The following is a 6,763-nucleotide window of genomic DNA, read 5'->3' on the forward strand; positions in this document are numbered from 1 at the left end:
TGCTATTCCTTCTCAGTAAATCTCTTTTAAGGGGAAATATTTTTTAATGCCATCTTAATAAATTTCTTAAGATGAAGTCAACTGGCTAATTGATACTGGGGACACAATCAGACTTAGAAGCCATAGTGCTAGATGTTGAGAAGAGAATCTTGAGAGGAGGAATAGCAGCCACTTGCTAATACTGGGAAGAGTTAGGGAAGAAGCCTGGCTTGTTGCTATTGTGAGTGTTGTTCAGTCTTTTCAGTTGTGTTCTACTCTTTGTGAATCTATTTGGGATTTTCTTGGCAAAAATGCTGGAATGGCTTGACATTTTCTTCTTCAGCGCATTTTATAGATGAGGAGACTGAAGCAAATAGGGTTAAGTGACTTGCCCAGGGTCACACAGTTAACATGTGTTTGAGACCAGATTTGAACTCACAAGCAGAAATCTCTCTGACTCCAAGGTAAGCCCTCTATCCACTTTTCCACCTCGCTGCTCAAATAATAAAAATATCATTTCAGCCTTCTTCAGTCCCTTTCCTTGGCTGATTTCAAATCATTCCATTTGTCCAATCATTATCTCCATTATATTTCTATTGAAAGGATAACTGGAACATAGAATGGTCCGATGTACCTATCCCAAAGTCTCAGAGAAAACAGAACACTCAGCAACAGAAGTGGGAGGGATTGAGCACTGGGAACACATTTTGTCAAACTGAAACAAATGAAGTCATTGGGTTTGTGCCATAGCATCGTTCATACTAAATGAGTCTTGAAAATTAGTAGCATAGTGATGAAAATCTTGGGCAGCAATAACATGTAGGGACTCTGTATTATAGGAGTCACTCATTCTCCTTGCCTTGGGCATGTCAATGAACTGATTTCTCAGTTTCTATTTGGTATTCTTACAAAAGATACCTTATATGGATAAGCCTACTAAATTAAGAAGGACTGGGTAAGGCAGATTACTAAGATAATCTTTCTATTTCTTCTTTTCATGCCATTCAGCAAATATATTAATAATATCTAGCATTTCTATAACACTTAAAGCTTTGCAAAGTACAATACACATTTTATTTTATCTTCATAGTCATCCTATGAGGTAAATTCTGTTATTACCCCCATTTTATAGATGAAGAAACTGAGAATGAGAAAAGTTAAGTAACTTGCTCAGTTGCCTTATTAGGAAGTACATGAGGAAACAGCTGAACTCAGGATTTTCTATTTCCAACTTTAGCACTGGATCATTTAATTTCTGGGATTATGTTCAAATAATTGCACTATGCTGGGTGATATATAGAGAAAGATAAGTTATACTTTCTGAAGGTAAGGTTATGGATTCAAGTTCAAGTTGAGATTTAGATTTGAATTGGAGCTTTGGTTTAGGGAGTTTTAGCTAAATTGGAATTGTGGATTGAATGAGGTTTAAGTCATTGTCAACTGGTGCAAACCTTTAGGAATATGATTTGTAATTATGTTAAGAAAAGTTACCAAAATGCCCATTTCCTTTGACCTAGATATTATACTTCTAGGACTATATATCCCAAAGAGGTCATAAACAAAAACTAGAGTTCCATATGTGCCAAAATATTTATAGCAGCATTTTTTTAAGGTAAAAAACTGAAAATGAAATTGTTAACTGTCTACAGATAAACAAATTGTATTTCAGAAGACAGAATGCTAGACTTGGAGTAAGGAAGACTTCAGGATTCCAATATCTGAGTTCAAATCCAACCTGAATACATTTAATAATTGTGTGACTCTGGAGCTCTGCCTCAATTTTCTTACCTGTAAAATGAGGATAATGACAGCTCCTACGTCCAGGGTTGTTTTGAGGATAAAATGAGATGTTTGTGAAGCACTCTGTAAACCTTTAAGTCTTACATAAATGTTGATTATCATCATCATCATCATTATGATTTTAATGGAAAGATTACTATAGAGTAGTTATGATTTATGAATACAGAATAGCATGAGAAGACATATGATCTGATGCAAAATGAAGAACCAAGAAAACAAGATACACAATAATTTCAATCATGTGAATGAAAAGAACAACAACAAAAAAATTCAAAACCGAGAATTAGATGGGATTATAATAATCAAACTTCTCCCCAAAGGAGAGACAATAAAAAAAATTCACCTCCCTTCCTTTTTTGCGAAAGTATGGATGGAGAATATCTCTGTCCTCCTGTCAGATTAACTTAACGTGCTGCTTAGTGTGATAGAATTTGATTTTTTTCTCTTCCCAGTTTTCTTTTCTTTTTTTTTTTTTTTTTTTACCAACTGATGGTTCTCTGAAAAGGAAAGTGAAAAGAGATATATTTAGAAATAAAGTTGATATTAAAAAAATAATTTTTTTTTTGGCAAGGCAATTGGGGTTAAGTGACTTGCCCAGAGTCAAATAGCTAGTAAGTGATAATTGTCTTAGGCTGGATTTGAATTTGGATTCTCCTCATTCTAGGACTGGTACTCTATCCACTATGCCATCTAGCTGCCTCCAAAAATTCTTTTGAGTCCAGGTTAGGATATAAATTAGAAGGAGGAAGTATGACTACACACACACACACACACACACACACACACACATATACATCCATGTATATATACATCCATGGATGTATATATGTATGTGTATACTGAAAATGTATCCAGAACTCTACTTTCACATAGAGACTCAGAAAGCAGGTTGAAATTGTTGGCATTTAGGGTCAAAACTGTGATAAACTGTTTTCAGCTTCAAGGAGAAGGATTGTTTGAGCTTTCAGATAGAGAGAACTCTTTAGAATCACAGTTCACAGTGTGTTTACTTTTACTGGTAAGGAAAACAGGCATCTTGCTTTTTTCCTGAATGACTTGTCCAAATTCAATTTCTGACTCTAAATCCAATTCTCTTTTTACTGTGTGATGTAGTTGCATAAATTTAAAGCATCAGAGGGATATAAGAAGAGTCCAAATATCTTGATTTTACAGATGAGGACATTGAGTCTCAGAGGGATTAAGGGACTTGATCAAGGTTACACAGGTTGCTAGTAAACTCTGGAATCTGACATCTAGTCTTCTGACTCCAAATCTCACTCTCTTTTCATTATTCCTTGCAACATTCCAGGTCGATTTATTGATTCATTCAAAGAAATATTTATTGAGCAAGAGTTAGGATCTGAGGGGGAGCTAGGTGGAGGAGAGATGTCAGAGATGAATAATGCACCATCTCTGACCTCAGTCTAGATCAAGGAGATAAGAAGAGTACACAAATATATAAATGCTACAAAGCACAATACTATGAGATAGGTACAAAGTGTTATGGGAGATGAAACAGACAGAGAGACAGGAAGAGACAAAAAAGAGACAGAAACACAGAGACAGAGAGGGAGGGAGGGAGAGAAAGAGAAAAAGACAGAGAGACAGAAAGAAACAGAGAGACAGAGAGAGAGGGAGAGAGAGATACACACACAGAGAATGGGGGAGGGAAGAAGGGAATGAGGGAAGGAGAAAGAGAGAGGGAAGGAAAAGAAAGGGAGGGAAGGAGGAGGGAGAGAGAGGGAGGGAGGGCGGGACAGGGGCAGGGAGAGAACAGACTCAAACACAGAAATAGATAAATAAAGACCACATCCAGTGTGGATTTTTTTTTAAGGGGGGAGGAAAAGACAGAGATTCAATCAACAGTAACTCACTATAGGGCTTGATCAGGCATCAGAAATGTTAAAGTCATCCACTGCATTCTGGGCCATCGCCAGTCATCTTGACTTTTGTCCTATCACTTCGATGACTCAGGAAGAGGGAGTAAGGCTGACAATTTTGTGCAACACTGTTTCACTTAAATCCAATTCAATCATGATGTCATTGGTCCTCTTAGAAAACAAAGAAGTAACAACTCTTAGGTAAGCACTGAGATAGGCATTAGGAATACACCCTCCCCCCCCCCCCCAAAAAAAAAATCTCTGACCTTAAAGAGTTTATGTTTTATTGAGAGAAAGCAATTTGCTTACAGATAAGTAAATATAAAATCCATCCTAAGTCATTTGAGCGGGGTGTGAAGTTACCAACATTTGGAAGAATTAGGAAAACCTTTCTAAGATGGTCCTGGAGTTGAGTTTTGAATAGGTTGATTCTAAAAGGTAGAATGAGAAGAAGAGCATTCCATTAATTTTTGCAAAGGTATAGATATGGGAGATGGTATAAAATAATAATAATAACTAATTTTTGTTATTGAAATTAAAATTATCATACATAATTTCATAATATATAATTATACACAATTTTATTATATATAATATAATTAAATATAATTATATGTATAATATAATATTATATTATATATATATAATTTAAATAACACTTTACAATGTTGTTGTGAAGATCATGCCATTATTAGTCCCATTTTACAGATGAAAGATTAAGCTCACAAAGTTTATTCACCTAAGTGTGTGAGGTAAAATTCTAGCTCAGATTCAATGTCATAATTATTCTATTTCTTAGATGTCATATGTGAAAGAATTCTAGAATCATAGATGTCAAGATGGAAGCAATCTTGGAGATCATATAGTCCAATCCACTGCCTCATGTTACAGATAAGAAAATTGATCCTCAGGGAGATTTAGTAATCTTGCTCAGTATCACTCATGTAGCATACTTCAGAGGTAGGAGTTGGACTCAAAATCCTCCTGAATCCAAAACCAATTCTCTTTCCATCATATAAAGATACCTACTTTCTATGCTACTAGGTAATCAAAGGTGTGCCTTAGACATGTTAATCTGAAAGCCATATATGGGATGATTCAGAGAACAAATGACTGGAAGGACAGGTAGGAGGTTATGGTGATGTTCCCAGAGAAAGGTAATAAGGTCCTGATTGATTTAGGATAATAGTAATAGGATAGAAAGGAGGGGGTTGATTAGGAAGAGATTTCAGAGATAGAATTAACAGGTTTGGGAAATGGAAATGAGAAAGAGGGTGGAGTAAAATGTCACCGAGAAAAGGATGATGCATAGTTAGAAATAAGGAATCAGGATGAGCCATTAAGATGCCCATCCTTGATCCTGACCTGCCATGAAGATAGTTACCACACTCTGAAGTCAGACCCAAAGATAAAACCCAAATAACATCCTTCCAAGTCTTCTACTCTCTCTCACTGCTGTTAAGCCAAAGTTCTAGGCTATGTGGATCTCCCCTCCAAGCTTTCTCATACTTGATCTGAGTAAAGATTTCTATTTGAGTCCAAAGGGATCTGGAATTCTGAGCAATTATGCAACACCAAAATGCCTGCCATGTATACAAGGGCACCACAATGTAGTGAATGGACAACTGGCCTCAGAGACAGGAAAACTTGGCTTCAATTGCTATGTCTGATTCATACTGCCATTATCTCTCTGGAAAAATCACCGCAGTCTTCAGTGCTCCAGACACCTCTCTAAAATACTAATTTTCAGGGAAATTTCATTTATAGATACCTGCTTCTAGTATATTTCCTGCATCAAAATATTATTTCTAAAGATTCATGAAATTTCTGCATTCATGTAATGAAGTTTGATGGTTTCTTCTCCAAAAAACAAATGATAATTTGGTTTGGTAGAAGGAGTTTCTTACACCATTAAAACCACTGGCTGGTTTTTAAAAATGATTGTGTTTACTTCTAGGTACATCTATTTTTTTTCCATAGTAGAATGCAAACTTCTTAAGACTATAAATTATTTTGCCTTTATTTTTGCATTCTTAGCTTTCCTCATTCAATCCAATTAACTTGCACATCATGATATCACCTTCTTGAGGTCATGGTTTTCTTTGGGAATAAAGGAAAACAACAACAAATAAATAGCAGGATCCAATACATGTAGGTACTTAAATCAATTAATAAGTACTTTTTAAGTACCTACTATGTGCCAAACACTGTGCTAAATGCTAGAGTGAAAAAAAAAGAGAGATTTAAAAATAAACTCTGTTCTCTCTTTTTTAGCTATAGCTTTTTATTTTTAAAATATGTGCATGGATAATTTTCAACATTCACTCCTACAAAACCCTATATTCCAATTTTTTCCCTCCCCCAGTAGGCAAGTGATCCAATATCTGCTAAACATGTGCAATTCCTCTATACATAGTTCCACAAATACGCTGCACAAGAAAAATCAGATCAAAAAGGGAAAAAGATGAGAAAGGAAACAAAATGTAAGCAAATAACAAAAAAAAAGTGAAAATACTATGTTGTGGTTCACATTCAGTTCCCACTGTCCTCTCTCTAGGTGCAGATGGCTCTTCATCGCAAGACCATTGGAACTGGCCTGAATCATCTTATTGTTGATGAGAGACATCCATCAGGACTGATGGTTGTATAATATTGCTGTTGCTGTGTACAATGATCTCCTCCTGGTTCTGCTCATTTCACTTAACATCAATTCCTGTAAGTCTCTCTGAAATCATCCTGCTAATCATTTCTTATAGAACAATAATATTTCATAGTATTCATATACCATAACTTGTTCATCCATTCTCCAACTGATGATAGCCCCGTTCTCAAAGAGCTTGTAGTCTAATGCCAAAAAATATATGCCCTTCAGTCATTTTTTAGTTGTGTCTGACTCTTCATGACCCCATTTGTGGTTGTCTTGCCCAAAATAATAGAGTGGATCTTCATTTCCTTCTCCAGCTCATTTTACAGAGGAAATTGAGGCAAAAAGGTTAAATCACACAGCTAATAAGTATCTGAAGCTGGATTTGAAGTCAGAAAGATGTCTTACTGACCAGCTGACCACTAGTACACTATAGCACCACCTCATTGCCTCAAACAAA

General features: G+C 35.7%; 1 long non-coding RNA gene across 1 annotated transcript; it reads right to left on the reverse strand.

The window, feature by feature from the left end:
• Positions 1–1,883: 1,883 nt before the first annotated feature.
• Positions 1,884–3,893, reverse strand: LOC127539455 (uncharacterized). The gene is made up of 2 exons (XR_007947926.1): positions 3,654–3,893; positions 1,884–2,276 (listed from the first exon to the last, which is right to left on the reverse strand). It is a non-coding gene; the product is annotated as an uncharacterized LOC127539455 (long non-coding RNA).
• Between the last annotated feature and the right edge of the window lie 2,870 nt (positions 3,894–6,763).

Source organism: Antechinus flavipes, chromosome 5 (assembly GCF_016432865.1).
Source record: "Antechinus flavipes isolate AdamAnt ecotype Samford, QLD, Australia chromosome 5, AdamAnt_v2, whole genome shotgun sequence".
NCBI classification, from domain to species: Eukaryota; Metazoa; Chordata; class Mammalia; order Dasyuromorphia; family Dasyuridae; genus Antechinus; species Antechinus flavipes.